Source organism: Protopterus annectens, chromosome 11.part0 (assembly GCF_019279795.1).
Source record: "Protopterus annectens isolate FY-2018-M chromosome 11.part0, PAN1.0, whole genome shotgun sequence".
Classification (NCBI taxonomy): domain Eukaryota; kingdom Metazoa; phylum Chordata; order Ceratodontiformes; family Protopteridae; genus Protopterus; species Protopterus annectens.
This window is the reverse complement of record NC_056745.1, coordinates 1,229,196,795-1,229,221,220: the sequence shown is the minus strand read 5'-3', so window position 1 is coordinate 1,229,221,220 and position 24,426 is coordinate 1,229,196,795. Positions and strand designations below refer to the sequence as shown.

The 24,426-nt window shown below is 35.5% G+C and overlaps 1 protein-coding gene across 5 annotated transcripts in view; it reads left to right on the top strand.

Moving 5' to 3' along the window:
• SHANK3 (SH3 and multiple ankyrin repeat domains 3) overlaps positions 1-24,426 on the top strand; it is a 7,266,504-nt gene that overhangs the window by 3,031,750 nt on the left and 4,210,328 nt on the right. The window lies entirely within an intron of this gene.

The window sequence follows — 24,426 nt, the reverse complement described above, 5'->3', positions numbered from 1 at the left end:
AAACGCTAATCTTGTTACTGCTTCCACACTTATGTTTCTGTGTTTTTAATCTTGGTGCTGATTCCACACTTATGTTTCTGTGTTTTTTAATCTTGGTGCTGCTTCCACACTTTCTGTTTAAACTACAAATCTATGACTAAAAATCCCTCTCTTTTCCCTAAGCTTGCTGCATAATCATGTGCGTACCATATCTCAAAAAGATAGCATAATTATTAAAATAAATGCAGTGATGCACAGACAGCGTCCATCTTTTCAATCTGCATTTACAGTACTTCCTCCCCCAACATACATACACATGCAGATATACATACACATACACACAAAAGCTCAAGATCCATTGTAGACTGCAGTGTGAGCCTAACACAGTGTACACACTGTCCTTCACAATTCCTCCAGCTGAACTCCTTCACAAAAATCTGACTCCAAGAAGTACCTTTCTCCACTAAAATTCTTCCTCCTATCACTTCTAATACTCCATGGTATAATATATAATCATTGAAAATAATGCCCCTTTGGCATGTATCTGACCAGGCATATGTAACAACTGGAGCACCTACAGAGATATCTTACTAAAAAGATGCAAGACTTAAACAACATATCCTACATGGGCCGACTCAAAACCCAGTCACTATACTTAATATTCTATCCTGCGTCTGGCATACAAGGCATCCTCTGACCCATTACTAATGGATTTACTACACATCAGCAAGTCAAATGACATCAGAAACACTTAGTCTAGAGATCTAATCCTCTTTTGCAACATCAACAGAATGGTTTAGAAGGATAGGTATATTTCACAGAGGATATCACTGCTGTGGAACAGACTCCCCATCCACAAAAACAAAGTTCATTCCTGCCAATTTTTGAGTGAAACCTAGTTCTGTGGCTGAGAAACAGAATATTTACCCCAGCACTGCACTCTACTATTAATATACAGAAGCTGCTTCCTTTATCCCATGCATGGGTTCCATCAAATTATCTATGGTATAATCCCAGTTATTCTTATTAGGGATAGTACACAATTATGAGCCATGGGATGGGTAAGGCCAGTGCTTAACCAAATGGGACAGGTTATACAGAGCACAAAAAGGGAAACTGGCAAGGCTTAAAATGGCCCACAAGGGCAGCTCTACTAGTAATTACCTATGAACCTATGGTCCTATCTAGGCACTGCTCTCTTGCTTCAGCAGTTACAATAGATAAAATGTATATATTTGTGATTAAAAAATGCTCAAATGAAACCTGTCCAGTAGTAACAAAAACATTTCCAAACTTAAAATGGCACTTTTAACAATATAAATAAAAAAAAAGTCAAACATTGTTTTTTGCAGATGGGAAGAGATCTTCCCACCACATACAACAGGATGTCTCCTTGTATCCTGCCACATTATGTAACAAGATTTGCTATCACTGAATTTTGCAGAACAGATTACCTCCCAATGCACCACTATCTTGGATGAAAGGGGCTGTTTCACTCTTCTGTCAGGATCAGTGCCCCTTCCTCTAAATGAAAGACATAGAATTCTATATTTGTGATCTCCACACAGCAGCTTAATTCCTTATAGAAATATGTAATGTTCAAACACTATAGATTGCACTAATTGTGTCCTGCTGTTTCAGTTATACTGTACAGGCTCCTCAGGACTTGAAACACTCCCTCTGGCCTATCTTGACACAGTATTCCCAGCTATACTGCAATGTGTTTTATCCTTTGGCTATCTTTCAGTGCCCTGCTTGCAAATGGAGCTAGAGAAGGGGCTCAAAAAAAAACTACTTTACTCTAATAAAGTCTCACAGCATTAGCGTTTGAGATGCATCCTTTACCCCATCTTTAGTGCTCATTTACACTACGCCTTCTGTGTGGAGTCTGCATGTCCACCCCATGGTGAAGTGATGTCTAAAGACATGCAGGTAGGCGCGTGTGTGAATAGGTTTGTCTTCTTTGAAGGTTGAGCATCGGGCTGGCAACTTGGCACCGTAAAAACCTACTGGCAATCATTAGTGGACCGGAGTTCCGCTGTGGCGATCCCTAACCGGGAAAAGACAAAAGACTTTTTACTTACACTACAGTATGCCATTTCATTTTACTACATTCAGTAAGAATCTTGGGGATGCAAACAGATTTCAAAAGAGCAAGTGCTCACTTGAGTTTTGCTAAAAGATCCACAGTTTAAATGTATTCATTATGCTAAAAACTCAGAGTTGATTAGAATGTACAATGTAGGTATGGGGGTCTTGCCCCTGCCACCCCCACAAAAAACATTATTTTGAGTTTTAGCAGTTTATAATCATGTGATAACAAATGTGATCCTTTGAAAGAAGGCAGCTGCTTCTTAGTGCCAAACGCTAATCTTGTTACTGCTTCCACACTTATGTTTCTGTGTTTTTAATCTTGGTGCTGATTCCACACTTATGTTTCTGTGTTTTTTAATCTTGGTGCTGCTTCCACACTTTCTGTTTAAACTACAAATCTATGACTAAAAATCCCTCTCTTTTCCCTAAGCTTGCTGCATAATCATGTGCGTACCATATCTCAAAAAGATAGCATAATTATTAAAATAAATGCAGTGATGCACAGACAGCGTCCATCTTTTCAATCTGCATTTACAGTACTTCCTCCCCCAACATACATACACATGCAGATATACATACACATACACACAAAAGCTCAAGATCCATTGTAGACTGCAGTGTGAGCCTAACACAGTGTACACACTGTCCTTCACAATTCCTCCAGCTGAACTCCTTCACAAAAATCTGACTCCAAGAAGTACCTTTCTCCACTAAAATTCTTCCTCCTATCACTTCTAATACTCCATGGTATAATATATAATCATTGAAAATAATGCCCCTTTGGCATGTATCTGACCAGGCATATGTAACAACTGGAGCACCTACAGAGATATCTTACTAAAAAGATGCAAGACTTAAACAACATATCCTACATGGGCCGACTCAAAACCCAGTCACTATACTTAATATTCTATCCTGCGTCTGGCATACAAGGCATCCTCTGACCCATTACTAATGGATTTACTACACATCAGCAAGTCAAATGACATCAGAAACACTTAGTCTAGAGATCTAATCCTCTTTTGCAACATCAACAGAATGGTTTAGAAGGATAGGTATATTTCACAGAGGATATCACTGCTGTGGAACAGACTCCCCATCCACAAAAAAACAAAGTTCATTCCTGCCAATTTTTGAGTGAAACCTAATTCTGTGGCTGAGAAACAGAAGATTTACCCAAGCACTGCACTCTGTACTATTAATATACAGAAGCTGCTTCCTTTATCCCATGCATGGGTTCCATCAAATTATCTATGGTATAATCCCAGTTATTCTTATTAGGGATAGTATACAATTATGAGCCATGGGATGGGTAAGGCCAGTGCTTAACCAAATGGGACAGGTTATACAGAGCACAAAAAGGGAAACTGGCAAGGCTTAAAATGGCCCACAAGGGCAGCTCTACTAGTAATTACCTATGAACCTATGGTCCTATCTAGGCACTGCTCTCTTGCTTCAGCAGTTACAATAGATAAAATGTATATATTTTTGATTAAAAAATGCTCAAATGAAACCTGTCCAGTAGTAACAAAAACATTTCCAAACTTAAAATGGCACTTTTAACAATATAAATAAAAAAAAGTCAAACATTGTTTTTTGCAGATGGGAAGAGATCTTCCCACCACATACAACAGGATGTCTCCTTGTATGTTGCCACATTATGTAACAAGATTTGCTATCACTGAATTTTGCAGAACAGATTACCTCCCAATGCACCACTATCTTGGATGAAAGGGGCTGTTTCACTCTTCTGTCAGGATCAGTGCGCCTTCCTCTAAATGAAAGACATAGAATTCTATATTTGTGATCTCCACACAGCAGCTTAATTCCTTATAGAAATATGTAATGTTCAAACACTATAGATTGCACTAATTGTGTCCTGCTGTTTCAGTTATACTGTACAGGCTCCTCAGGACTTGAAACACTCCCTCTGGCCTATCTTGACACAGTATTCCCAGCTATACTGCAATGTGTTTTATCCTTTGGCTATCTTTCAGTACCCTGCTTGCAAATGGAGCTAGAGAAGGGGCTCAAAAAAAACTACTTTATTCTAATAAAGTCTCACAGCATTAGCATTTGAGATGCATCCTTTACCCCATCTTTAGTGCTCATTTACACTATGCCTTCTGTGTGGAGTCTGCATGTCCACCCCATGGTGAAGTGACGTCTAAAGACATGCAGGTAAGTGCGTGTGTGAATGGGTTTGTCTTCTTTGAAGGTTGAGCATCGGGTTGGCAGCTTGGCACTGTAAAAACCCACTGGCAATCATTAGTGGACCGGAGTTCCGCTGTGGCGATCCCTAACCGGGAAAAGACAAAAGACTTTTTATTTACACTACAGTATGCCATTTCATTTTACTACATTCAGTAAGAATCTGGGGATGCAAACAGATTTCAAAAGAGCAAGTGCTCACTTGAGTTTTGCTAAAAGATCCACAGTTTAAATGTATTCATTATGCTACAAACTCAGAGTTGATTAGAATGTACAATGTAGGTATGGGGTTTTTGCCCCTGCCACCCCCACAAAAAAACATTATTTTGAGTTTTAGCAGTTTGTAATCATGTGATAACAAATGTGATCCTTTGAAAGAAGGCAGCTGCTTCTTAGTGCCAAACGCTAATCTTGGTACTGCTTCCACACTTATGTTTCTGTGTTTTTTAATCTTGGTGCTGCTTCCACACTTATGTTTCTGTGTTTTTTTAATCTTGCTGCTGCTTCCACACTTATGTTTCTGTGTTTTTTAATCTTGCTGCTGCTTCCACAGTTATGTTTCTGTGTTTTTTAATCTTGGTGCCGCTTCCACACTTATGTTTCTGTGGTTTTTAATCTTGGTGCTTCTTCCACACTTATGTTTCTGTGTTTTTAATCTTGGTGCCGTATCCACACTTATGCTTCTGTGTTTTTTAATCTTGGTGCTGCTTTCACACTTATGTTTCGGTGTTTTTTAATCTTGGTGCTGCTTCCACACTTATGTTTCTGTGTTTTTTAATCTTGGTGCTGCTTCCACACTTATGTTTCTGTGTTTTTTCATCTTGGGGCTGCTTCCACACTTATGTTTCTGTGTTTTTTAATCTTGCTGCTGCTTCCAGACTTATGTGTCTGTGTTTTTTTAATTATGGTGCTGCTTCCACACTTATGTTTCTGTGTTTTTTAATCTTGGTTCTGCTTCCACACTTATGTTTCTGTGTTTTTTAATCTTGGTGCCGCTTCCACACTTATGTTTCTGTGTTTTTTCATCTTGGGGCTGCTTCCATACTTATGTTTCTGTGTTTTTTAATCTTGGTGCTGCTTCCACACTTATGTTTCTGTGTTTTTTAATCTTGGTGCCACTTCCACACTTATGTTTCTGTGTTTTTTAATCTTGGTGCCGCTTCTACACTTATGTTTCTGTGTTTTTTAATCTTGGTGCCACTTCCACACTTATGTTTCTGTGTTTTTTAATCTTGGTGCCACTTCTACACTTATGTTTCTATGTTTTTTAATCTTGGTGCAGCTTCCACAGTTATGTTTCTGTGTTTTTAATCTTGGTGCTGCTTCCACACTTATGTTTCTGTGTTTTTTTAATCTTAGTGTTGCTTCCACACTTATGTTTCTATGTTTTTTAATCTTGGTGCTGTTTCCACACTTGTGTTTTTTAATCTTGGTGCTGCTTCCACACTTATGTTTCTGTGTTTTTTAATCTTGGTTCTGCTTCCACACTTATGTTTCTGTGTTTTTTAATCTTGGTGCTGCTTCCACACTTATGTTTCTGTGTTTGTTAATCTTGGTGCTGCTTCCACACTTATGTTTCTGTGTTTTTCTCTTTGACAGTTTGCTTCCCCTTCTAATGGAACAGCACCAATGAATAATCTTCTCTTCCTTCCTTATATTATCACTCATATCACTTTAACATTCCCGGTCACAACTCTTAGGGCTCTAAATCCTATTGGTTTGACTTTTCACCTCTTTTTATGTTAATGCATTAAAAACCTTTCCTTTGCACAGCACTTTTATACTTCATATTTCAAATATCGACCCTCCCAGTAAAATTTTCTGCCCTTGAAGACTGATTTCTTTCTTTAAATGACTTCTAATTCACTCTTTCCTAACCACCCAACTTTTTTATGTTTAGTTGTTGAAGGTTATACTTAAGAGACACCTGCAATTATACTGCCTGTAAACGTAATTAACAGTAACATGTTTTCACTTCCATGATTACCGGTGACATACTTCTGTCACCGTCATTTTTTTCTATCTTTATAGATTCTGCTATACAAATAAATGCAACACTTACATGTTAGAAAAAAATCCTCCTCATTTTCTGAGTAGACATATTACTGTCACAGGAAGAAATGAACATTAACACAATTGTTCCTTCACACATCTTGGTGTACTTAAATTGAACAAGGCATTTTGAAAACCATAGTTGATAGTTTTGAATTATGACATTTTGTTGAATATGTACAGACTTGTCATCTGTTTCATTGTCTCATAGACTGATACTACAAAACATCATAGGTACTGCTAATGTTTGAGTAATGCATCTGAGAAATGATTTCTGGACAAGCTGTCTGTGCAGACCTTTAAAGTCTGTTAAACACCACTGGACATGGTACTTAACATTACTCTGGTGATGGTGAAACATCAGTTTGCTTTGCTATTACAGGTTCCTCAAGACTTGAAACACTCCCTCACTTAATACAGATTGCTGGCCTATCTTAACATAGTTTTCAAATAGAAAACCAACTATTTTCTATTTGATCATGCTTCATAAAATATCAAACAATAATCTGTGAGTCCCCTATCCAAATGAATCACTTCACAGGTTAGTTCATTTTCTAGTTTCAAAATGTATATCCACCATAAGCATGGAAAGCTGAAGCGGTACAGTGAATTATTCATGCATGCATCCAATGGTATAAAATATGTATTTGCCTAACTGTATGTGATTTGTACATACATCTTCACACGAACACTTCTTTGTAGTCAAACAACAAGTAAAGAAGTCAATGTTTGGAAGAGACTTTACTCCCTGGGTTTATTTTGTCTAACCATATCATGTGCTACTTAGAAAAAAATGCAAAACCAAATGACAACAAGTCCAGCGTGTGTGTGCAAGAATAATCTACAATTGAAAATCACTAATTCCTGAAAGAAAAGGCATGAAAACAATGTGTAGCATGCAGAAAGCATCATGCTGCCCAATATGGCCAGAAACGTTTCTCAGATGACAGGTCAATAATTTCCATCTCGCCTCATTCCTGCTCTTATGAATGGAAGTCTTATGTACCTTTTATTTTTGTTATGAGCCTGGCCCTCTTCCAAATGATTTGTTAATTAAATGGGTTAATTTGTTTGGAAGGTAGTTACCAGGAATATGGGTCATGGGATGACATGGTAGTTCTCAGAGAGACAGGGAAGGGTAGTAAAATAGGGGGCCTGTGTTGCTAGGCCAAACTTCAGCTCTCTCAGTGGTCATTGTGCAAACATATAATGGGTGTAAATATTAAAAGCCTAAGCAGGGATAGCAGTGCATATTCTCCTCATGCTGTTGGGGCAAGGCTGCATCAGGTGCATCGGGTGCATTTGTTATCAAATCAGATTTGTGGGCACCTTTCTTTATCATGTTAAAAAATAGTTATATGACTCAAGACACCACCTCTCTTGGTATTGTCATACCTCTCTGGAAGAGTGGAACAGATCCAAGGACCACAGCCCCACTCTCTCACATACCCGGAGGGTGTACTGACTATCAATGGTAAGATTCAAAACCCCTGTTTACCAGTTGTCATCATTTCTATTTTGTTTTTACTCTGATAATATGTTTGCTTTATAAACTGTATAATGCGCCATATTGTATACCTGGGCTGAGTCCCAGAAAGGTCAGTTTCTGGTTAGCAAATACAAATAAACTAAACAGATAAACATGCCACATAAAGGGTCCTATTAGCAGTATGTTACTAAGTTATGATATCACAGGCTACACTCTGAAAGGTTATTGAGGAATTTGTTCCTTGTGATTTTAAGTCTCAATCCAAGTTCTCTTGCTAATTCAACCAAAGAAGACATACCTTCTAAAAGAGACTGGAAAGAACTTACTGAGTTATGCAAAATGTTCCAGAGTCTGGTAATCTATGAACTGCTCAGTTATACAACTTCCTTCAGTTTCCCCACACAAACAGCTCCTGCAAGTCAAAGACGAGGAGCAAAAAAAGCATGTTTCTCCAAAGTTAAAGACAAAATTAAAAGCTAAGAGGGTCTTCTATGCTTGTGTAATGGTAGTAAGCTGCTTATTGCATCTGTAACAAGCAGCTTGCTACAGTTACTACCATACCTTCACTTCATCAGTACTTCAGTTGAGACTGCAAATGCAGTATCCCTGTGGCTTCATAAATCAATGCTCTTCACTGCAGAAATGCACCATTACTACATACCAATTGCACCTCCAAAAGGCTTGCACCTGGGCTTCATCCTACATTAGTTAACCCTGTCTGGCCCTGTTCTCCTATTTGAAAAGCTGTAATGCACTTTGTGCTTTCACCCTAGTAAACAAAATCACTGCAAGGTGACATGTCTAACAGTTGCTTCTGAAATGCAGAGACAGGGCTTGGTTAGATTACCACACCAACAAGAATAATACCAACCATGCAACTTATCAACTGCCTAGAAACCAGGCTAAGAAAAATAAAACTAGACAAACAAAACTACTTCCTATCTTGTCAACAAATCCACCAAAACAACCCCCAAAAATGTTGGCAAAACATAAATACCCTCCTAAACCAAGGCCATACCCCAACCCCCCACCTTCTACCTCCAATTCAACTAGCACAATAGCAGCACAATTTAACATACACTTTATAAACATTATTACATCACTCCTAGACAACCACACTGCACACCCCCTCACAGTACCCTCTCCCTCCTCTGATTACCCAAACCCCTTTTTCTTTACCCAAGTACAAACTAGCTACATTAAAAAACAACTTTTTCAAAATAGCAGCACCCTCAGTTGCTTATCCCATATCTATACTGATCAACTGATCAATCTCGGAAAAATATGTCCCCTATCTATGGAAAATTTCTCACATCATCCCCTTACATAAAGGGGGATCCTCTAAAGAACTTTCAAACTACCGCCCATAGCCATCCTCACCCATCTAGCCAAAATCCTAGAAAAAGCCATTGACTCCCAACTCCTTACCCACCTCCTCAATCTCAACCTCCTGTCACCTACTCAACATGGCTTTAGGCCAAAGAATAGCACATGCACTGCCCTACTGTCTTTTACAAACGCCATCCAAAGTCTGATAAATGAAGGTCAGATTGTCTCCTCCATATTCCTTCATATGTCAAAAGCCTTTGACACAGTTTCCCACCAAATCCAACACAACAGTCATCCTACGGTCTCAGTACTTCTACCTTGTGCTTATTCCACAGCTACCTCTCTAACCGCCAACAAGCCACCAAATGGGAAAATACACTTTCCCCTCTTCTACCCATTTCTGTAGGGGTACCCTAAGGATCCATGCTTGGGCCCCTACTCTTTACAATATTTACCAATAAACTCAGCTCTGCAACCCAACTAACCTCCATAGTCCAGTACGCTGACGACTCCACACTTATCTGCTCAGCCCCTACCCTCCAGGAACTGCAAACAAAAATACAAACTTCTTTCCAAGATATAGAAAAATACCTCACAAATCATTAACTCATACTGAATCCTAATAAAACCAAGCTACTAATCTTTAATTACAACAAACCCAAAAATTTTGGTGCACCCCACCAACAATTTTTTTGACAAATGGAACTAAAATTGAACCCACTAGCCAAACCAAACTCCTAAGTGTCACAATTGATAACCTTAAGGTTTGATACTCATATCTCCATCACCATCAAAAAGGTACACTGTAAACTAGGCAGCCTTTATAGAGCCAAACCTTACCTGACTGAAAGTGTCAGAATAGCCACTGCTTGCTCTCAACTACTTTCCACCCTCCTCTACGAATCCCAAATATTTACCAATCTACGCATATCAGACCTAAGTAAACTAGAGTCCTGCTACAACAAAATAGCCAAATTCACACCAGGCCACCCATACAGAACACACCACTGCTCAGTACTTTCCCAACTCAACTGGCTAGAACTACCAATCCTCCTAAACTTAATTCAACTGTCCACTGTACAGAAAATAATTAACCAACCTGATAACTGCCCTGGACTAAGCAACTTAATCCAACCCAATGCAAATCCTAGATCACTTAGATCCTCTAATAAACTAATGTTAAAGATTACCCATGCCCACAGTCCACAAGGCTCCTCACTCTACTCTCACAACCTAATCCAACCCAATACAAATCCTAGATCACTTAGATCCTCTAATAAACCCTCTAATAAACTAATGCTAAAGATTACCCATGCCCACAGTCCACAAGGCTCCTCACTCTACTCTCGCAACCTAAACCAACCCAATACAAATCCTAAATCACTTAGATCCTCTAATAAACTAATGCTAAAGATTACCCATGCTCACAATGCACAGGGCTCCTCACTCTACTCTGACAATATTGCTAAACTATCGATATTTTTCCTCAACCTATAGCTAAAAACCCTAACTATCATGAGTTCAAAAATTTTCTCAAGGAACATCTAGCTAAACAATGGCTCTGCTCCTGCCATACTCCAGGCTAGGCTACTGCTGTTACCAGCAGAGATCTTAGTTGCATAATCAACTAGAATGCAGACATCTAAACTGCGTATATCCAAACTGCTTAAATAAACCCTAGGCTCAAGAAATAATCAGAACCTGAACCATCTCTGTTAGCCTAAATTGTGTCTCCATGCTAATTCTGTTTGGGTCATACAACTGTTTTCTGAAAACTTATGTTCTTGCCTTGATTACTGTATTCAAAGAATACTTACTATTGTGTCAATCTGTACAACATCTCAAACCTGACTAACACTTTGTAAATATTGTAACTAGATTTAGTTTGTTATATTATGTTTTTCTTCTTACTGTAATTATTGTTAACTTGTTCTTCTTTATGTATTGGGAGATTTTCTCCCCAGGTCTCCACTGAAAATTGGCCCCGTGCCCAACTGGACATTACCTTATTAACAAAAATAAATAAATTATAAATAAATAGCTGTAAAAGTTCTTGGAGAGTACAAGCTTGGGCAATAGCAATGACGGATACCCTGGAATTATTTAGCCTACAATAGAGTTCGTGTTTTAACCTACTATTACTCTATTATTCCATTACAGGAGTTAGTGAGATAAACAACATCAGGATTAAGGAATGTGACCTGTGGAGTACTACTGAGGTTAGTCCTTGGAACGGTATCTTTAGTTTACATACATCTGAAGGAACAGAGAGCAGGATCTGTCACTTTGCTGATGACACAAGGATTGATGCAGAGGTGGTAGATTGGGGGGAGATTGTCTGAAGAAGGAAATACAAAGGTTGAGCAACGAGGCAGAAAGTTGGCAGTTGAGGTGAACTGTGGGTAAATGCAAAGGACTGCACTTTGCCCAAAGCAACCTTGACATGAAATGTCAGCTGGAGGAAAACACTTGACAGCAAAAGAGCAGGACAAGGATTGTGATGTATTGCTCATGCCTGTATGAGCAGGAAAAGGATTGTGATGTATTTCTCATGCCTGGAAAGCTCAGTCAGGAACAAAGTGAGAGGAGTGTAGTAGCAGGAAACCGGATGTGGGATTGTATCCTCAGGAAGATAAACTCCAGAAACAATGAGGTAATGCTCTTACTATACTGGGCCCTGGTCAGGCCACACCACCTAAACTGCGTGCAGTTTTGGAGGCCATATAAGGGGAAGGACATCAAGCTGTTAGAAGGATTCCAGAGTAAAGTCTGTGTAAAGTTGCATGGGGTGGAAGGGAAAGAATAAGGCCAATGACTAGAGAAGTTAAAGATGTTTAGACTAGTGTCCAGAAAAGGCAAAGAGAGGCAAGTTATGGGTCAGCTGGATCACTTCCAGGAACATGTGAATTTTGTTTCTCACTGATAGGTTTTTGAAACCATAAAAATAGATTACCACAAGGTGTAACTGATAAGGAACACAAAACAGCCAGCTCCATTAGTCAGTTTACCAATTAATATTTTAATGTATTAATACTTCATATTAAAACACAACCTGCATACCAGTTTTGGCAATAAGCCTTCATCAGTGCATGTGTAGCTGAGAAGGAATCCACGGAAGATATAGAATATTACATTCACTTAAAGGGAAAACTAGGGATTGTGATGTTGTAATGCAAAGCTACAATCAGATGATGTTCACTGCAGCACTAATTAGGAGAGTATCATTTACCTGCAGACCAGACAGCTTCTTGTGAACACTGTTATAGTGACCATGTCTGATGCTGGGACCTTACTAGGTATCATATGAACCACAATCCTCAGAATGAGATAGAAGACCTAGCTTTTCTCTAGATGATCCTTTCTCTACCATACAGAGCTTTATCACCTGAGTAGTCATTGATGTAACAGACCGAGCTTGTCTTTCTGCATTAGTGAAAAACAACATTAATTAATTAAATGATTCCACTCACAATAACTAATTCTGGTATGCTGGACATCAGTGTCTACCTTCACATGTAGACTAGTAGTTTACAGCAGATATATTCAAGCAATCATTAGTAAAAGATAAAGCAGTGGCTTCCATAATAAAGGGAAAGTTTAATGGATTAAAAATGTGATGCCGAATGTCTGTGTAGTACAGATTTAATTAGCAGAGCTATTGTATTGAACAGGTAAAACTAACGTACCATTTGTAGTATATTTTAAGGCAAAAGGTAATTGCCAGATGTTCTTTATAATTATCAATCACTATATGACACACTGAAGCAGATTTTATTCAAGGACAAAGAGCCAAAAACTCTGAAGTAGCTCATCAGTTTACACCTTCAGGGTTCAAAACATTTTCAAATTAGTGCATCAAGTAAATATATATATATATATATATATATATATATACATATATATATATATATATATATATATATATATATAAAATACTAAGATCAATTAAACATAATTATTCAATGTAACTATTAATCAATCAATACCAAACCCTTGGAATATTTAAATATGTAAATGCATAAACTGTAAAACATATGTACTAATACATAAACATTTAAACATAAAAATTAAACATAAAGTTTATATATGTGCATACGATATAATACATAAAATATTACATTCCCACCTCCAAGACACATCTCATTCTATATAATTAAACCCAAATAAACTAAACTAAATATTTCATAAGAAGGTAAAGAAGCTCATTACTGAGCCCTCTAGGCTGTGTTGTATCATAACTACACTGCATGGAGTTGAGCTTAAAGTCAGTTTTCAGAGGTACTTTTCCACCCCTACCATCTAATATAGGAGTCTGTCTCCACACCCCTGATCACTAAATATATTATGCCCACAGTCACACCAACTCAGAGAAAAGAGAAGTACTGTTATTTCATTTTCTTTGAGTTGATGTTACCTTGGATTGTGCAAAATTAAACAACTGGGGGTGTGAAGTAGAGCCCCTACACCACAGATGCCAGGGATTGCAGATCTGTTTAAAAAAATGTTCTGCATTTTTTTCACATAACTATTCCACGATGGTCTACCGGTCAGCAGTAATATCTTCTGTTTTCAGGCAGGCATGGATTGCTAAGCACTGTAAATCAGATAGATCAGAGAAACACCAGATATCTGTATGGCATTATGTATCACTCATCAAAATGCTCCTGACCCTACTACCGATTTTCAAATCACAGCAACCCCATGGACTAGCTGTCTGTCATAATATTGCGGCAAACAGCTAAGAGGTGGAGCCACAGCACCTTAGTGGCACCTATCCTGCACAGTAATGCACATTGCTTTTGAAAGGTGTCAGTGATGCACAGCATAAAGTCTCCAAACCTGCAGGAGTTTCTTCATTACTCAGCCTATCATTTTAATGTCGGAGGACATTCTGGCATGTGTTGCAGTCTGCCAGGTTACACCAGCTGTACAGTACTATATCAACCTGACAGTATACAAATGGCATGATAAATGTCTACAAAACAGAATTTCTGTGAATCACTTGTACATGAATTATTTGGTCCTGTAAATTAAATTGATTTAGCACAGCACCAGAAGAGCTACACAAAGGAATGGGGTGGAAGTGTTTTTATTTTTTTTTATTTCATTTGAATTTGTTAGCCATGGTAGAGCACTTATCCCACTGGACCTATAAGAGTCTCAGTCCATGGTAAATACAATAGATTCTTGACAAAATATAAAGAGTGAATGACAAAACAGAATACATACATGTATTCTATACAAAGTGAATATCAGAGCTGGCTTGAAGGTATAAAGACAACAGATAACGACATTATATATGAAGTGACAGAAAATAACTATATACAAGCATTACATACAGAGTGGATATCAGAGTTATCATGCTGAAAGAATCACATTGAAATGTAGTAGTCAAAGCAAGTTATGTAGAGAGAAGTGGGACAGGAAGAGGTTAAGTTATATGATCAGAGAGACAGAGAACAGTTGCATTTTCATTGTAATTAGAAAACTGGGTAAGAGGAATGATCTTTAAAAAAGAAATTAGAAATTCCCACAGTTGGGAACTGAGGACCCATCAGGCATGTTTTATTTACTAAAGCCTAGTTTGAGAGGTTTTGAGGAAAACAGATGAGTGGTTAAGACTTCTAATGTATGTTGGTGCATCTCTAAATAATGTGAAGCTGGTGGGGGAAAGGTCTATTCTTAATAAGTTTATACAGCAGAGAGATGAGTAGAAAGTCAGCATGTCATTTCACGGGTAGCCAGTTTTTTTTTTTTAATTCACTTCTTGGAGACAGAGTGATGAATCCGTGTATGGCATTTAAGAGGGATTAAATGGTGGATGCATTTTTTAGAGCCTGCAGCAATTACAGGGAGACTAAATTCTAGTTGAGCCAGAATAATACCTTACCTATAGAATTCCTACAGGATCTGGAAAGAAAAAAAAAGGAGAAAGATCATCATATATGCATTTGTGTGTGTGTGTGTGTGTGTGTGTGTGTGTGTGTGTGTGTGTGTGTGTGTGTGTGTGTGTGTGTGTGTGTGTAGTCTAGGTGGAGATGGATATTTAGGAAGGGGTCCAACCACATCCCTAGATATTTGAATGTAGTGACACTTTCAGCAGTGCTATTTAGATGATTGAGGATTTGTCAATTTCTGGAGAGAGAAGTAAGCTTTTTTCTAGTACCAAAAATCAATCTTTTCTTTATTTTTACTTTTTTAGAGGAGTTAAGCAACAGTTGTTTATCACTGACCCATTTAATAAGGGCATGAACATCAGCCTGAAATTTGAGTTCCAGAAAGTAGAGTGAATGGTTGGAGTAGAATAGGACCATGTCATCAGCATAAAGCAGGAGAGGAGGATGGTTGGAGTAAGTCAAGAGGGAGTTTGTTAATGTAGATGTAAAACAGGAGAGGTTTCATTAACAGCAACATCAGAAGCGGGTACCCTTGGATACTAAGCAGATGTTTGTTCTCTATGAGAGGTAGGTGTGGTGTGCTCTCATCAGTGAGCATTATATAGTACCTTCTAAGTAATGTGCAGAAACCAAAACATTCAGCTGTAGATTATAGATTTCATAGTGGAAGAGTAATCATAGAAAATGTGACATTTTTCCAGATGGGAGGAGGAGATGCTATGCATGAGCAGTACCTGACAGGCACTTGTGAAGCAATATGCCCTGCAAGCTTCAGTCAAATTTTAGGTTGTTCAGGATGGGAGGAGGGGATGCCATGCATGGGCCGTACCTGATGGGGACTGATGAAGAAATATGCCCTGCAGGACTCCCTATACATTCCAGTCATATTGTACATTGTTCAGGAGGAGATAACATACATGAGAAGTACATGAAGGAGACTTTCCATGGCATGTGCTGTAATATGACCTGCTATACATCTGAGTCACTGAAACCTATTGGAAGGTCTCCAAAACAATGATTTTTTTACTCAGAAATTTTTTATTGATTTTCCAAATTTTACAAAGAATTAATGAATTTTAGCTAGTAGAATAAACCATATAGTAAACTATATACACTATTTACATTTGGCCAGAAATTAGAAATTAAATATATCAATCTAGACGGTCATATATTAATGTTGTCGAACAAATATTTTCTTCTTTCATTATTTTTTCATTTAAGAAGAGCCTGAAGCTGTTTTTAATGTCTCAATAAGAGATAATATCTTCTTCCATGGATTGTTGTTGCAAGACTTAGGAAAGATCCTTAGCTCTTTGATTCTAATTTCCAATAATGCTGTGTCATTAAGTAATTTTAAGAAGTCTTCAAAAGATGGTTCAGTGTTGGTCTTCCATTTTCTGGATATACACTTCCTAGTGACTGCTAGTATGGTCCATAATAGATTTGTTTGTCTCTTTTGGCTTTTCCCGGTTAGGGGTCGCCACAGCGGAACTCCGGTCTGCTAATGGTTGGCAGTAGATTTTTTATGTGCCGAGTTTGCCAGCCCTGACGCTCAACCTTCAACGAATGTATGCCCTTTCACACATGTCTCCACACAGAAGGCGCTCTAGCTGAGATTTGAATGGCACAATGTCTTGCTCTGAGGCAACAATGCTACTGCAGCACCACCACCACATGGTCCATAATAGATATGAATTATTTTTATTCAATACAATTGTTTCAGAAATATAGATATGAATTATTTTTATTCAATACAATTGTTTCAGAAATATTTAATAGAATCAAAGATTTGGTTAATAAAAATGTGTCTGAAAATATAGCTTGCAAAAAATTATTAATATCTGGCCACCATTTTTTGACTTTACTGCAATCATGGAACATATGTAACCAGTCAGCTTTGCATACTTGAATTCCAAGTAATGGATGGCAATCCACCATCAGCTATGCTGAAAAAAGTAGTGAGATGACCACAGCTCGAACAAGACAACTTTTAATGTTCAAACATCCAAACAAGTAGTGATAACAGAAAAAGTTAAGCCGCTTTCATCTGCTGAATGCAGACTTCTTCAGAACAATAAACACTGTTACAATTCACTCATTTAAAAGCTTTTTGGTGCCAAATTTCATTTCTCAAATTTTTTTTAGCATAGCTAATGGTAGGTTGCCATCCGTTACTTGGAATTCAGGTGCTGTTCTTCAATTGAGTTATGAGATTTGCATGCTTGTAAACATCTCCAACATGTGGCATTGTTGGAAGAATCACATTTAGCTAGTTTATTGGATGTATAACGTGATCTATGCAAAAAATTCCATGTAAAAATTCTCCAAAATTGAACATTAGATGTTAGCTTGATAGAATATAAAAGATTAGATTTGTTTTCCTCAGACAAATATATTGAATGATAAACACAAAATAGAGCCAAACAGTGCTTACAGTCCACCAAACACTAAATGAAAAAACACTGCTGCATCTGGATTCACACACAGTCCACTTTATTAAGTAATTCCATACACAAGGGAAGAAATCACTCAATCTAAATGTGTATGGAATTACTTAATAAAGTGGACTGTGTGTGAATCCAGATGCAGAAATATATTGAATGACCTTTAGTGATGAAATTCCAATAATTTTGTTGAATTCTAGCTTTATAATGTATTAATAATTTATATAGTTTAGATGTTATATTTCAACAATTGTGATTTTCATAAATAATATCATACAAATAATTTATAAATTTAGGCCTGTCTTTAAAGGAAGAATTATTAACTGCTCTGCATAGACCATGTACTTATGTCAATAAACTTTGAAGAACTAGCCAGTTGGAAGAAGAGAGATCATATGAACTTACTATATCTTGACTATCAACAACTTTCAGATTATTAATACAGTGTTGCCAGCAGATGAAATTATTTGTTTCCCATTTTGTAAATACCTTCCTGTATATTTTATTGAAAATGTTTTTTGTGGAGCTAAATGGCATTATAAAGTCCGTCCAAGTTTTAACATCTGTATTAGCATTAACAAATCTTCTGAATATTTCAAAAATATGATTTATAAGTTTTGATTTTGTAAGTATTACTAGATTATATTGAATGCCAGTACATAAAATATGCCACAGTATATTATTCTGATTATCTAACTTGAGATTTTTTATTATGAAGTTTTCATTTAAAGGAATAATAGTGTGTAAAGTTTTCCAATTGGAAGAGTAATGTGGATCAACCCAGTTTATAATGATTCTAAAAATATAAGCTTTAATGTAAGTCTCTATATTTGGAAATTTAATCCCTCCCTGATCCCATGTTCTGGTATGATGTGTATACACTTTTCTATTTCTATTTGGGTGCCAAAGAAATTTTAATAGATGTGTATTTATTTTTTTTAATAAGTACTTATCAGGTATCTTGGGTATGGCTTGTGCTATATATATAAAATATTTGGTAACAATACCATTTTTATTAGTTGTAATCTGTCTTCAAAAGTTAAATAAATTTTATTCCACTTTTCTGTATAATCTTTCAAAGTTTTTATAATGTTATTATAATTTAAGGTTAAGATTTCATCTATATTTTTAATTAAGATAATGCCTAAATAACTTAAATTGGAGACTTGTTTGCCAATTATATTATTTTCCTCTATTTTTATATCATTATTTTTAATTTAATATAATGAAATTAGATTTTGTTTTATTGAAATGAAGACCTGAAATTGAATAAAAATTTTCAATTACCATATCTAATTCTTTTATAGTTTCATTTGAGTTAGATAAGGTAAGGAGTATGTCATCCACAAATAACATAATTTTCAAATTATACTGTCCGTGTATATCAGTTCCTTTTATTTTAGCATTGGAGTGTATTGAGGAAGCAAATAATTCAATAGCTAAAGTGAATAAAATAGGAGACATAGGACAACCTTATTTTGTGCCTTTCATTAACATTATAGGTTCAGAAGTGTATGGTACTAATTTAACATATGCTAAATTATTTTTATAAATATTTTTTATCAATGATATAAAGGATTGAGGTAATTCATAGAGTTCTAATATTTTGAATAAATAATCCCAATGTAATGAATCAAAGGCTTTTCTATATCTACTGCTATTAATAGATCTTCATGGTTTTCTCTATTTAAAATATCAATGGTAGTACTCTTTGAATATTATCATACATTTGCCTATTATATACGAAACCTGTTTGATCTTCATTTATAATATGAATCATAGATTATTTTTCATTCTGTTGACAAAAATAGACATGCAAATCTTATAACCATTATTAAGTAATGATATTGGTCTATAGAAACTGCAATGCATTGCATCTTTGCCTTCTTTTATAATTGGTGTTAATAATGAATATCTCCATGAAGGTGGAATTATATTTTGTTTGAATTTCAAGTAGGGATTTATAAAGAAGAGAGGTTATAGATGTTGGAAACATTTTATATAGTTCAATTATAATGCCATCAGTTCCTGGAACTTTGTTACATTTACTTTCCTTAATAATTTCTGTAACCTCTTTATAAGAAATTTGTTTTTGAATGCATAATTTAACTTTTTCTAGTATTTTATTAACTTCTGTAAATATTAAATCCAAATTTAAAGGAGTAGTATGAGTATTATTAGTTCCATAATGTTTGGCATAGTGAAGTTTAAAAGAATCAAGAATGTCAGTTATATCTGATACATTTTTACTAGTTTTTCCCCTCATGAAGAATATTTGTGATGCTCTTTGTTCTAGATTGCTTTTTAACTCTCATAATTAAGTTATGCATATACTTGGGAGGTGTAGAATAATAGTTTAATTTTAATTTTTTCAATGCTAAATTAGTTTTATAGGTTAGAATTTTATTATATTTTTTATTCAGCTCATCAAATATTTTTTATCAGTGGAAGTACTTGTAGTGCTCAATCTTTTGATCTCTGCAATTCAATTTTGTATATTATGTAATTCAGACTTCCATTTCTTGGATTATTTTTAAACCATGTAAGGGTTTTTCCATAAATATAGGCTTTCAAGATATCTCATATCATAACTATATTAATCTCTTTAGAAAGATTAGTGTCCAAGAAAAATTGTAATTCTGAAATCAGCCATGGTTTAAATTCCTTCAATTTAGTTATATAAGCTGGTATTCTTGTTATATGAGTCAGATTTTTTAAAATTTGCTTGAAGTTTGAGAATAAGAGAATTATGATCTGATAAAGGGCAAGAACAAAATGAAAAGGTAATTATTTTTGTGTTTAGTTGTGATATAAAGACTTTATCATTTCTAATTTGGGTATTGAATCTATTATCTTAATGAGATAATAATAATGAGTTATCTTTCAAGATATATGTATCAATTAAATTATAATTCTTAGTCCATTTTTGAGTAGTTTTGCTATAGGTGTGAGACGTAGGTTTCTCTTATTAGTGGTCTCTGAATTATCCAAGATACAATTGAAATCCCCGCCAGTTATCAAGTCACCTTTATAAATTCTACTAATAAGATCTAGATGTTTTTTAGCTTTCTCCGTCCCCATACTAGGAAGCCAATATATGTTTACTAAGGTCCATATTCTATTATTACATTTTACTATAACAATCATTATAAGACCAAGACCTTCTTTATCTTCATATTTGTGAATGATTTGGGGATTAGTAACATTCTTTCTCCATAGTATTATTACTCCTCTGGTTTTTGTTTTATATGAAGAGTGGGATAATACTAAATATTCATTTAGGTTCCAAATAAGTGAATCATTTGTTTTAATATGGGACTGAAGAAACATTACCTTCACTTTGTTTAACCTTAAATATTTTAATAAATTAGATATCTTCCTTGGATTGTTCAAACCACTGATGTTTAAAGAAAGTAGTGATAAGTCCATATGTTTAAGTGGTTTAAATGTTATTTTGTACAAGTAGTACTCTGTATTCTTCCAAACCATTGTGAATGGAAAAATATATTTCCTTTTCTAATTATTATGAAAAGGTTGGTTTTCTTTGAAAAAATATGTATAATATAAACTAATTCTGGCCAACAAAGATAACACAAGTAAAATACAAAAACATATATATATGTAACAATAAAAAGCAATTTTTTGAAAAAACCCTTATCTTACGTGGAATAACAGCTATTCCTAATCTAGTAGATAAAAAAGAAATCTTCCAGATTAACCATCATACTCTAACTACAATGTATCTGCCATTTAGCTCCATAAGAATGTTAGTGGAGACTTAATTTTGAATAAATATATCAACATTTAACTATGTTTATTAATCAGTTACAAATATCAAACTTTAAATCATGTTTAGAATATATTATTTATATATTACAAATTATATTTCATTACTATATAAGTGGAGAGTTTTCACTATGTCTAATCAAAAAATTATTTATTTATTTTACATTTGTTGACTGGGATAGTCTGACTGGATACATGTCCATTTTCAGTGGAGGCCCAGGGAGAAAAGCAACAAACCCAACATACAGAAAAAAATAATACAGGATAAATCATAATATCAATACATGTTGCAAACAGTTTACAGACTCTGTTCAGTCAATCATTATTAAACTCATAATACAATCTGACTAAGAATTTCTATACAGGCAACATAACTTTTGTTAACTTATTATTTGTTACAAAATTTTCATGTAGATTTCCCCCACTCTTTCCCCATCCCATTTATGTGTTTAAATAAAGTAAGATATTTATTGCATCTCCCTTTATGTATGTTCCCATGCATATGTTATCTGCACATATTAACCTTTAAATGATTGCATATCCTAAAAATTAAAATGCTTAAAACTTTAAACCATATCATATTAGTCTTATCATTATACTATATGATGCTCTATGACAGACAATGTAAGTACATACAATACTTTTGCAAAACTCTCCCTTTTGATAGGTTTTCAAAACCTTATATTAGTAAATGCATGCAGTCATCTAATGACCAAATATGTAAATCTAAGTAATATTTCTATGATAGATGCACATTAATAAAAATTTCACTTTAAATGTCTAAAATCAAAGAACACATATATATGTTGTTATGAAACAGTTTGAAATAAAATAAGCCTTATTTAAAACATTGAAAGTGAGATATACAACATATACATAAAATATATTTTAAACTGTTCTTGTCATTTCTCTTTCAAAATATTTAACTATATATATCTTTTCAGCACACTATAAAAGCTATTTAAATAATAAAATCTCATTATACAATAATTATTTACACTTTAATATATATTGAGTCAGTTAAATCTATATGTTTTATGTAGTGCTTAAATAAATGTTACCTATCCCCAAGTAAATCTGTGCTTATTTATTTGGAAAGACCGCCATCTAGTGATAATACTAAAATTGTCTTAGACTGCTACTAAATTTTTAATTTGTTTAAACCTATCGGTTACAAGAATAAGTGATTGGGCTGATTATATAATTTATTTACATAAAATAATAAAAAAATTGTTCTTATAAGTATAAGTGGCAGCATATTTCACAGATAGCAGTCTCTCCTCTCTCATCACAAGATGATACTACAAATCATTTGCACAGTTTAAATATATATGTTTCTGAGAGCTAGACCAAAGTATAAAGATAGTGAAAGTTATTATATGTAAAACATTCTTCAATTGGGTTACTATTTAATAACTGTTGTTCAAATGTGCCTTAATAAACTCTTATTTTTTTAGATTAAGATTTTTTAGATAAAGATGTGCTTATCACTTTAAGCATATGCGGAAGAGTGTAAGTAAACTTCTAAAGGGATTTTCGCCATCAGAGGAACTATACTTGTGAATGGATCTTCATTTTTTATATTGCCTCTATGCTAGCAAAATAGGATTAAACTGTTAAAGTGTAGAGAGATCGAGGAAATAGAAAACTGCATCAAGTCTTCAGAGACTTCACACAAGGTCAGTTTATGTTAACAATATTTTCTCTCTCTCTTCTCTCTGCCACAAAGTCTCATAGTTATGTTAGTCAATTTCTTTATGCATGATTAATTAAAGACTGTAAATCAATAATAAGAGAGCTTATTACAGAAGGACTTGGCGTTCTCGGTAACTCGCGCCAACCTCTCAATAAAAATCAGAATTAGAACATTAATAGCAAATAGTAAAGCTCCTCATGGTCCTGCAGAGTGGTGCTAGTAGCAGAGTGATGAAAAAGAGTGACTGCTAACTGATTTAAGTATTCTTTACTGCCTTTATATTAACGACTGCATATTCTAGCCGAAAAGCGAGTTTTTAATTGCTGTACTACTTCAAGAAGCTTGTTATTGCATTTTTGCTTACCTGCACTTTAAAGTCATTTTAATTGTTTAATTTAACTGTCTGAGGCTGCCCACTCAAATGCGCGAGCCTGTGCAAAGCATTTACTGTGTTTTCCTGCTATCTGTTACTGTCTTAAAAAAGAAAAAAAAAAAAAAAAAAAGATGTATATCCTTGTTTCCCACCTTTTCTGAGCTGGAATAGTCCTGAATTCAGGTTTTGCTGAATTCTGGGCTTTAGTACAAGTTCCTGTGTTCTCCAGTGAGAGTGGGGAGCCTATCTGTCCCTGGAGGAGTGGTCTCAGCCCAGAAACTGTTTGTTTATTGGTCGTTTTGGGCTAATTCCTAGATCTTTCAAGTCCCCTGCTTTAAAACCCGCTTTAGCACAGTTTTGCGTGATTTTGAGCATAGCGTAACATCGGGCAGCGCCACTTAAACAGGTTTAAACTATTCCCGACTCCACAAAGTTTGCTCTTCACATTTTCCCTTAGAACTGTTCTAAATATCAAAGTAAGCACTCTATTTTCATTATAAAGCCCTACACTTGCTCTTATAAGTAATCGTATAAGTAAACACTAATAAACTAAAGCACTACACCCTCTTATACTCCTTATAGGTACTTGGCTCCCTATTGGTCAGTCAAAAAGCAGTTCCTTATACTATTCTGGCATGTCCAAAAGTCAGTTTTGGGTTTACTCTCCAATCCAGCTGGTGAATCTGGGAATCTTGAGGCAATGTAACAACTGCCTCATGTACACAGACCACCATCTCCTCCTCCCAACAAGCTCAAATATATGTGAGAGATGCAACTATATAGCCAAACTGGAGGCCGAGCTCTCTCAACCCAGTACTGGCACAGTCAGTCAGGAGGACAAGGTAAACACACACACCACAAATCCAGTCTCACATAGACCTATCGCATCAGCAAACTAAATACATAAAGACACAAAAACATTCTCGGAGGCTCTAAATAAAAATCTGCTAAAGCAGCAGAGACCTCCAAAGCAGACATCCAAGCAACCATTACCCCACAACAATACCCACGTATCACATATTTCACAAAGTCAGTGTGCCACACAGTCACAGCCCTTAAGGCTAAACAACACACCT